The 10,968-nt window shown below is 53.4% G+C and overlaps 1 pseudogene; it reads left to right on the top strand.

Annotated features, from left to right (window-relative positions):
* Positions 1-396: 396 nt before the first annotated feature.
* LOC139831594 (protein STRICTOSIDINE SYNTHASE-LIKE 10-like) overlaps positions 397-10,968 on the top strand; it is a 147,542-nt pseudogene continuing 136,970 nt past the window's right edge.

Below are 10,968 nucleotides of genomic sequence, written 5' to 3'. Positions count from 1 at the left end.
TTTCACCACCAAGGAAAAAAATGTAGGGAGGTGGGGGGCTGTGTGTATATATAGGCCTGTCCCTTTTGTCGCGGGCCGTACCACGATCCGCGACAAAAGGGGTGCCAGCAGGCGGCGCCGAGCCTCAGACCCCTTTTGTCGTGGGTCGTGGTACGGCCCGCAACAGAAGGCCGCGACAAAAGGCCCGAACCGCTTCAAAGGGTTTCGGGGCGACGTGGCCAGGCCATTTGTCGCGAGTCCAGACGCGCCCGCGACAAAAGGCTTCCACGGAAGCCCTGTTTTCCACTAGTGCCTCACCGAAGCCCTCCGCCTCCTCCCGGCAGACCTCCGAGCGCAGCACAACGCGAGAGCGCGACCGTCCCTTCCTAACCGCGCGCGTGAGCCCTACCGGAGAAAATGGCGGCCGTGCAAGGTGAGAGAGGCACGGCGGCACGAGACCTGCGAAGGGGAAAAGTGGCGGCGCATGGCTCGCGTAGGCCGGTTGCGAGTTCCCCACGACGTCGTTGGCGCTAAGAGTAAGAAAGGGAGAAAGGATAACCGAACATGACAGAAACCATGTCCAAATGTTAGACTCACGTCGCGTCACTCGTGCTCGGTTTCGCGATAGGGGTGGCGTTCCTGGCGTCGTCATCGCCAGGGCGCAGCAGGGACGGGCGGGCGGTGGTGGTGATACGCTACGTGAAGCTGATCCCGTGGACGTCGGCGCCGCCGCGGGGCCAGAGAGCCTGGAGTTCGGCGCAGGCGGCGAGGGGGCCTACGTCGGCGTGTATGATGGGAGGAGTGCTCGACTTGTAAGACTACTCATAGTGGGAGTAACTTCACTAGTAACTAAGTATCCAACTCAGCAAATTTGCTTATATGGCAGTGAGTTAATGAGGAGAGAGGAGGATGAAGTAACATAGCTAGTTACTGTAACATCACACTTCTCAATATATATACAATGAGTCTATAAGCTAATTAATGAAGACATATATGATACTACTTTGATGTTACTAACCCCTATGAAGATAGTAACATAGAGTAGTAACATGTGCATGTTACTACTCATGTTACTTCCCACTATGACTAGTCTAAGCCTCGCATCCTTCCTCCGATATGTTGCCTGCGTTGAGTTGCATGACCCTTCAGCTCCGATCGAATTGAGTAGAGATCTAGCTAGGGGAATCAGTTTATTCCTAGAATTAGCAGCTCTTTCATGGTGCTTCGCACGATCGAACCCTGACCAGTTAAGTAGAACAGCTAGTTTATTCCTTGGGCTACGTACAATTAATCCGCCCGATCGGAGACCGATGTGAGGTCGATCGCCGTACCCGTACGTACTAGCTAGCCAAATGGTTCGGTAGTGTCACGTCGCAGTGTGGCTGCTTTGCCGCGCTAGCCGCCGGATTCAGAACTGTGTCCATGGTCCACGAAGCAACCAGATGAAGCACTGTTATCTTCCCAAAAGGCAAAAGTTAGTCACCGCCCCCCCATAGCTCCTTTCCATGTACTTACTCCAGCACCCGTGGCAAACAGCCAATCGGCTCCAGATCACAAGCTGAATGATGATCCTTATGTGATCTCAGTCCTCTTTTTATGACGTAAACTCACGCAAATCAAAGGAGATCCGTGCGAGAGACATGGCGCCATGGAAGCTTAGGGCATCTCCAACCGCGCGACCCAAACCGCGCCCGCGCGTCCGTTTGGGTCGTGCCGGACAAAAACGCGGCCCAGCGCGGGGATGCACCGCAAAAGCGGACGGCCGCGGCGTCCGGAACGACGCAAACCCGGCCCAAATCTGGGCTAGGTTTGCGTGGCCGCGGATGGCACGCGCCGTCCGCTCGCGTCCGCGCGCTGGTCGCCTCGTCTCCCTTGGGCTCACCTGTCGGTGATCAGGGAGACTATTAAATGGGGACTGGAGGGGATCTGGCCCTCCACTTCACTCCCCGAGCAAAACCGCCGCCATGGCCCCGAAGCGACGGTTCGCTCCCGGAGCGAACGACGACGAGGCGAGCAGCAGCCGCCGTCGTCCGCCGGCGTTGCGGCCGTCGGGAGGAAACCAACGCGGCCTCCACATCGGAGAGGCCGCCCGCGGCGGTGCGGCATTGCCGCAACCGCCGCCTCTCCTCCTCGAGCCGAAGCCGGAGTCCTCGGAGGAGGACCCGGACCTCCGCGCCGCCCTGATCATCTCGGGGGCGGAGGAGGAGGCGAAATGGCCGCACCTCCATGCGGCCATTCGCACCTCCGAAATGGAGGAGGCGGCGCGGCGGGAGGTGGAGGAGGCGGAGGGCTGGGAGCTCTACGCCCAGGCCCTCCAGGCGCGACGGGAGGAAGAGGAGGAGGCGGCGCGGCAGGAGGAGGCCAGGCGCCGCGCCGACGAGCAGCGCCGCCAGAGGACGGCGCCGCGCCGACCGGCGGCGGCGCCGGAGGCCGTGCGCCGCGCCCGGCAGAGAGGCAGCAGCGCCTCGGGGAGGAGGCGCCGCTCCGTGCGCCGCCGCAGCCGCGGGTGGCTCCGGACCCCCACTCGCCGTGGGAGGAGGCCTGTGGTCTCCGTCGCCGGAGTCTCCGGCGCGGTCGAGCCACAACAGCGCCTCGCCGCCCGGGGACGTCGACGACGTCGCCGACGACGCCCACAGGGGCTAGGCGGCGCACCGGCGGCCACCGCGCCGCCGACCAAACCCTAATAGAGGGTTTTAAATAGTAGTTTAAATTTAAAAGCCCATATAGGGGCTTCTTTTGTTAGTTTTATTTGCCCAAAATAGGGCTATGTACAAATTTGCTCAAAATAGGGCATATGTTCAATATAATTTCGTTTAAATTCGTATTTTCTTTTGTTTTCCTGTTTCTACGTTTTTTGCGATGCGTCCGCGCGTTAGGCACAGCGCGCGACCCAAACGGACACGCGGACGCGGACCGCTGTCCGCGTGTCCGCTCGGTCACCCAAATGGCCCAAACCGGACGGCCCAGCGCGTCCGTTTGGGTCGCGCGGTTGGAGATGCCCTTATGCTTGAACTTGCTTGAATGCTGATCTATGTAAGCCCTACACCAATGACGAGATTAGGATGGCCCTTTTCCAAATGGACCCTACCAAGGCACCTGATCTCAACGGCTTTCCAGCCATATTTTACCAGGTTCATTGGGATCTTGTGCAGGATATGGTGTGTGAGGCGGTGAGAAGTTTCTTGGACGGCAATGATATTCCAGAGGGTCTTTGTGACTCGGTTATTTTTTCTTTTTTGAGAAACACAGTACAAACGCAGACGTTTACATACACGTGCATACACTCACCCATATGAACGCACATACGCACACCTTACCCTTATGAGCACCTCCGAAAGACTGAGCCGGCGGATTGGATCTTAAATTGACGAAGTCACCACAGGCGCCTCGCTGTCGACGGGAACGTCGCCTCCCACTGAATGAATATTCCTTCTTTATGAGACACACAGATGTCAAAACTGGGGTTTGAACTCTGGTGGGCTGGGGGTACAACCACCCTACTAACCACCCAACCTCAGGTTGGTTCTCTTGTGACTCGATTATTGTCCTCATACCCAAGGTAACCAATACAAAGGCATCATCTTTGCTGGCCTCTACGCTGGCTCTTGCCGAGTTGGGGACTAGCGGCTGTCGGTGAAAACCATGCCACGATTGGCGGGCGATGGCGGAGTTAAGCGTCGCTTCCTTCTTAAAGGCATCGTCATCGCAGTCTGCGGCTACTCACTCGTGCTGCTCTGAGGGAAACCCTAGATCCGGGTCTCCCAGATCGGATGATGACGGTGCTTCCTGCGTCGTTCTATCTCTTGGGGCATCATTTTTGGAGCAGCTGCTGGATGGAGGTGGATCTTTTGGTGGAGTGGTGTTCATCTACCACGTTGATGTTGATGATTCTCGGCGGCGTGGAGCTGCAGGGTATCGAAAACGGGCGCGGACCGCAGGACACATGCAGGATGGTGGAGCTGTCTAGCGTCATGGTGACATCGACGGTAGGTCTGGCAAGGTCAGTGCGGTGATCCCTCTTGAAGATGGGTGCGAGGAAGACGGCGGTAGAGATTTCTGTGGCGTGTGTGTTAGTGTGCGCTGAGAGTCTGCTTCACTGGATGTGCTTCTCACCTGCTATTGGGCGGCTTGGGGAGGCATTTGGTTGTTTGGATGATGTGAGTTGGTGTATTGTCACCCCCTTCATCCCTCTGTAGGTTTAGCGAGGTGGCTTCGAGTTTGATCTTTTGTATTGCTCTTGTAAGATGTTGCGAATAATCTAATAAAAAAGCCCTATGCATCCCTTGGATGCAGAAGCTGGGGCGATTTCCCCCCATATGCGTTAGTAAATAGTAAGATAAAGAAAAATTCGATATACTAGGGACAATAACGCCTAAGGGCCCAAAAATTTCTCGAATAGGAATTCTAGGATTCAATTCTTTTATCGTATTGGGATGTTTTGGGTTCTTGAATAAACCAATTTGAGAACAGTTGGATGCCGACAAAATCATCAAAGATTGGTATTCTTTATTTCGATTCAACAAGGTGCCAATAGCTTCTTGATGTTGGCTAAGTGATTCAACCTTCGCCTTGGAATAAAAGGAATTTAGATTGGTGCGATCTAACCTATTATGAGGAATTGAAGAAGAAAAGTGGGCTAAGGAAACTCGCAAGGAAAGTTCCAACCGATCGTTTACTTAAGTTTGAGCGAATTTTCAAAGCACAAAAACGTATAAATATATCTGTTTTCAAAGCACAAAGAGTTCTTGATGAGATTCGCTGGCGCTACTACGAGGAAATTGTTATGATACTGAACCTCATGCCTTATCGAGCATCTTATCCCATCTTAAAGTTGGTTTATTCGGCATCAGCGAATGCTACTCATTTCTGACTTGCTCCTCCGGAACCAAGGTCGAAAGGATTGAAAAAGTCAGTCATTCACAACCACTGATAAAGGATTCCTCGAAAAGTTAAGGATTAGTAGTTCTTTTTCGAAATCGATTTCGAAAATGAATGGATTCGGTCTTATACATACGCGAGGAAGGTCGAAAAAAGGTAACCAATACGAAACATTTGTCTAAATTTAGACCAATCAGCCTGTGTAATCTCCTATACAAGATCGCTTCCAAAGTTGTCTCTAACAGATTGAAGCTACTTTTACCGGACATTATCTCAGAATACTAGAGCGCCTTTGTATCAGGATGTCTTATTACTGACAGTGCCCTTATTGCGTATGAATGCCTGCGCACTGTTGGACGTCAGAATTGCAAGAGCCCTTTCTTTGCTCTTAAGATAGACGTGATGAAAGTGTATGATCATATTGAGTGGGAGTACATTCATGGGTGTCTTAGTAAGCTTGGTTTTGCTTCAGGTTGGATCAACTCAGCCATGAGATGTGTCACTTCAGCTAGCTGTTCTGGGCGTCCCTTATCACGCACGGGCAAGAAAGTATGGCTGAAATCGGTGGTGCAAGCTACACTGAACTATATCATGAGGTGCTTCCAAGTGTCACTTTCTATCTGTGATAAAATGAAAGGAAGCATAGCTAATCATTGGTGGGGTTTTGAGGACGGTTGCAAGAAAATGCACTGGAGGTCCAAGTCGTGGTTATCCTCCCCGAAGTTAATCTCTAGGTGGCCTGGTGTCACGACCCAGCCCAAGGCCCATGACAGGACCAAGGCCCAACCCAGGATGGCGAAGGAAGAGACGATGGCGTCGGCTACATATCTCCACGAAGAGCGCCGCCTCCAGACGAACTGATTAGATGAATGTTCCCTGAGGGTTCGTCCCTCCGATCCATCAGGATCTGTAACTCTGGATTTGCATCGAACTGTAGGAGATTTGTATGAACCCTAAGTGAGATCGTAACACCTGGTATCAGAGTCACCAACCACCACCCCCAAATTTTTTCTCTGATCCTAATTCCGAAGCGGATCCGGCGGTATCAGATCTCGATCTGCTGCTACCGGGCCGACGACGGTTGATCGAGGAGAGTTGGGTACACCCTGGCGCCGAAGAGACCCACGTCGGCGGAGCGAAGGATGTCGGAGAGCCTCGCTGCCACGGCGGAAGCCACCAACGCCAAGCTGGACTCCCTCGCCGAGCAGTTCGCGGGCTTGGCGTCGTGGATGAAGTCCATGGACGCCTCGGTCGCCGATCTCTCGGCGGCGACCACCACGCTCAAGCTTCACGCGGAGGATGCCGCTGCGAGGCTGGGCGTCATCGAGTCGCGGCCGCCACCACGACCTCCAACGCCCGTGCATCTGCCTACTACACCGCTGCAGGGCGCGGCGGCAGCGCGACGGCCCGATGGGCACGGCAACGACATTCCTACACAGGGGTACAATCACGAGGCCTCCGGGTCTCGCCGATTTCCCCCGGACAATGGTACGATCATCGTCACTGATCCATATCCTGCATACCATGAAGAGGATTCATATGATCGACCTAGGAATCACACTCGCTATACTTCCACTCCTAAGATGGATTTCCCCAAGTTCGATGGCCCCGATCCCACTATTTGGAAGGATAACTGTGAGATGTATTTTGAGATCTACGGCATCTTGTGGGGAACGCAGCGCTGTGGCTCAAAACAGTGCAATCTAAACAATATATCATCCACTGGGAAGACTTATACAAAGCTGTAGAGTCCTATCGGGGCAAAAACAAATTTAATTTGTTCATGCGCCAGATCCTCACCATTAGGCAGTTAGGAAATGTAGAGGCATACACAGAAAAATTCAATCAGTTGAAACACCAAATCCTCCTGCATGATCCTAGCACTAGTGAGGTCTTCTTTGTGGAGCATTTCATCGCAGGCTTAGCTGATGAATTGCGCGCTGTTGTTCTGTTGCATTTACCTGAAGATGTGGATACTGCTAGTCTCTTGGCCCAATTGCAGGAAACGGAGCAGGAAAATGTTCGGCAACAACAACAACACCACTCGTCTTCGTCCTCGCGCACCAATCACCGTACCTTCCATAATACGGACAAGGCCAAGTATTCTAAGCCGTGGGGATGAACAGAAGAAGCCAGAAGCACCACGCTGGGATGCCAAGCTGGAGGCACTCCGCGCCTTCCGCAAGTCGAGAGGACAATGTTTCACTTGCGGTGAGAAGTGGAACCGCACCCACAAGTGCCCCACTCAAGTGCCTCTACATATTCTGGAGGAATTGCTGGACGCCCTACCACCAGACCCGGACCCAGGGTCTGATGGCGAGGCCAGTTCGGGCGACGAACTCATGGGCGCCGACATCGTGGCGATCGCGGGCTCTACTCCAGCACGGCGCCGCACCATTCGTCTCCATGGGCACGTGGACGAACACGAAGTTCTTATCCTCGTCGACTCTGGCAGTGGTGCCTCCTTCATCGACACTCGTCTTGTCGACAAGCTCCACGCCTCTCCTCAACCTTGTGAGCCGTCACAGTTCGTCATCGCCAATGGCGACACCATGGTCAGCGACAAGATGCTGCCTAACCTGACATGGCGCACCCAGGGGCATACCTTCCAGCAGGACATGAAGATCTTACCATTGGGCTGCTATGATATCATTCTGGGAGCGGATTGGCTCGAGGAATTCAGTCCAATGTGGGTGCACTGGCGCAATCGCCGCATGCGTTTCCAGCATCGCGGGCAGCGCATTACCTTGCAAGGCATTCAGGATGAGCACACGCCAGGCCGTCAAATTACTGCCCGTCAGCTCCAGGGCCTGTTGCGTCGGGGTGCAATTGCTGAATGCGTTGAAGTGCAACCAATACACCAACAGGGCAGCCTGCATACTTTGGAGACTGCAACAGGCGAAGGGGAGCACCCAGTGATAGCTCCTGTCGTCGTCAGCACGATCACCGCATTCCGCTTGTACCAGGAGCTCAACCAGTTAATGTGCGACCATACCGGTATGCGCCTCATCAGAAGAATGAAATTGAGCGCCAAATACACCTCATGCTGCAACAAGGTATCATACGGCATAGCTCCAGCCCCTTTGCTTCTCCGGTTCTGTTGGTCCGTAAAAAAGATGGAACATGGAGATTTTGCATTGACTATCGGCAACTCAACTCCATCACCATCAAGCATAAGCACCCCATACCCGTGGTGGACGAATTGCTCTACGAGCTGGCAGGAGCTCGTTGGTGCACCAAACTCGACCTATCATCAGGGTACCATCAGCTACGAGTGGCAGAGGGTGACGAGTACAAGACGGCTTTCCGCACTCATCAGGGCATGTACGAGTTCTTGGTCATGCCTTTCGGCCTCACCAACGCTCCAGCAACATTTCAGAGTGTGATGAACTCAATTTTCGAGAAGGTGCTATGCAAAGGAGTCTTGGTGTTCATGGACGATATTCTTGTCTACACCACAACTGTGGAGCAGCATGCCAAGCAGTTGACAGAAGTGTTCCAAGTTCTTCGCGACCAGCAACTCACCTTGAAACACTCCAAGTGTTCTTTTGCCAAGCAAAACCTGGAGTATCTCGGACACGTCATTGGCATTAACGGCGTGGCCACGGATAGCTCCAAAATCACAGCCGTCAAGGACTGGCCTAGACCCAGAAACCTGAAAGAGCTCCGGGGATTCTTAGGTTTGACGGGCTATTACCGCAAGTTCATCAAGCACTATGGTCTCATCAGTAAACCCCTCACTCAAGTGTTACGCAAAGGAGAGGTGTACCAATGGACACCAGTTACGGAAGAAGCCTTTCAGGCGCTGAAACGGGCACTTGTGCAGGCTCCGGTCCTCGCTCTCCTTGATTTTTCCCAACAGTTTGTAGTGGAAACTGATGCCTGTCAATCTGGCGTGGGAGCAGTGCTCATGCAGCAAGGGCACCCCATGGCCTACCTCAGTAAGGCATTGAGTCCACGCAATCAAGCGCTCTCAACCTATGAGAAGGAGTGCCTCGCTATCCTTATGGCGGTCGATAAGTGGAGGTCCTATTTGCAACACAAAGAATTTGTTATTCGCACAGACCAGAAAAGCCTTCTCCATCTGACTGAACAGCGCCTCGGCACAGGAATACAGCACAAGGCCTTCGTCAAGTTGATGGGACTGCAGTATACCATCCAGTATAAGAAAGGCATCACGAACGCGGCTGCAGATGATCTCTCTCATTGCCAACACTCCTCTGAATTGTTGGCTATATCAGCAGTTGTTCCTTCATGGCTGGATAAATTGGTCAGTGGGTATACTGATGATGCATCAACAAAAAAGCTATGGACTGAGCTGAGCCTTTCAGGTACGAATGCTGAAGGTTTTGAACCGCGAGATGGTGTTATCCGTAAGAAAGGCAGAGTGTGGGTAGGAGGAAATTATGTAGCACAGCAGCACATCTTGCAAGCCTTACACGACAGTGGTATTGGTGGACATTCTGGAACTTTGGCCACCTACCAGCGTATCAAGAAACTGTTTGATTGGCCAAACCTGAAACAGTCATTTCATGATTTCGTCCAGCGCTGTGACACTTGTCAGCGAGCCAAGGCGGAGCATACGAAACTGCCAGGGCTGCTGCAACCTCTTCCAGTTCCACCATCTGCCTGGCACACCATCAGCCTCGACTTTATCGAAGGATTGCCCAAGTCAAATGGTCATGATGTGATTCTGGTCGTCGTCGACAAGCTAACCAAGTATGGCCACTTCATTCCCCTAAAGCATCCATATACAGCTCTACAGGTCGCCCAGGCGTTCGTGGACAACATCTATAAGCTCCACGGTCTTCCCCAGTGCATTGTGTCGGACAGGGATATGATCTTCACCAGCACACTCTGGCAAGCCTTGTTTCGCCTCACAGACACGCAGCTGATGATGAGTTCAGCATACCACCCACAGACGGACGGTCAGACGGAACGGCTTAATCAATGCCTGGAGTCATTCCTTCGATGCACAGTTCATGCTTGCCCCACCAAATGGTTTCGTTGGTTACCCCTGGCGGAGTTCTGGTACAATACAGCGTTTCATTCAGCCATTGGACGCGCCCCATTTGAAGCGCTTTACGGGCAACCACCTCGACACTTTGGTATCTCTGCTGCGGCAGCATGCAATGTCCCTGACCTCGAATACTGGATGCAGGAAAGGGAGACCATGACTGCCCTCCTGAAGCAGCACCTACTTCGTGCCCAGCAAAGGATGAAGAAGCAAGCGGACAAACACCGGACAGAACGCTCCTTCGACGTTGGCGACATGGTCTTCCTCAAGCTGCAACCATATGTGCAGACATCCCTGGCGCCAAGGAGTAGCCAGAAGCTGGCGTTCAAGTTCTTCGGGCCATACAAAATCCTGGCGCGCGTTGGAGAAGTGGCTTATCGCCTGGAGCTACCCGCCAGCAGCAAGATCCACAATGTCGTCCATGTCTCGCAACTGAAGCGTCGGCTACCGTCGGCCTCGCCAACGACAGACGACCTCGCCTTACTGGACCTGGACTCCATGGTACTCCTGCAACCTAAGAAGATCTTGGCACGGCGTTGCATCCAACGTGGTGGCGTCGAGGTGCCCCGCGTCCTCATCCGCTGGCTGGGGCTTCCGAGTTCTGCAATCTCCTGGGAGGATGAAGCACCACTTCGCGTGCGCTTTCCTGGACTACTGGCTTGGGGGCAAGCCAGCTCTCATGGAGGAGGGGATGTCACGACCCAGCCCAAGGCCCATGACAAGACCAAGGCCCAACCCAGGATGGCGAAGGAAGAGACGATGGCGTCGGCTACATATCTCCACGAAGAGCGCCGCCTGCAGACGAACTGATTAGATGAATGTTCCCTGAGGGTTCGTCCCTCCGATCCATCAGGATCTGTAACTCAGGATTTGCATCGAACTGTAGGAGATTTGTATGAACCCTAAGTGAGATCGTAACACCTGGGTTTTAGAGAATTTGCTCTATACAATCAAGCTATGCTCGGCAAACAGAGTTGACGATTACTTACAGAACCCTCGTCTCTGTGTGCCAGGGTGCTCAAAGGCCGCTACTTCCCTGACTCTGATTTCTTGGCTACTGGCAACCGAGATCATCCTCTTTTACTTGGAGGTCC

The sequence above is a fragment of the Lolium perenne genome, chromosome 5, assembly GCF_019359855.2.
Source record: "Lolium perenne isolate Kyuss_39 chromosome 5, Kyuss_2.0, whole genome shotgun sequence".
In the NCBI taxonomy this organism is placed as follows: Eukaryota; Viridiplantae; Streptophyta; class Magnoliopsida; order Poales; family Poaceae; genus Lolium; species Lolium perenne.
The sequence above is the reverse complement of the archived record's forward strand: the minus strand, read 5'-3'. Positions and strand labels throughout refer to the sequence as shown.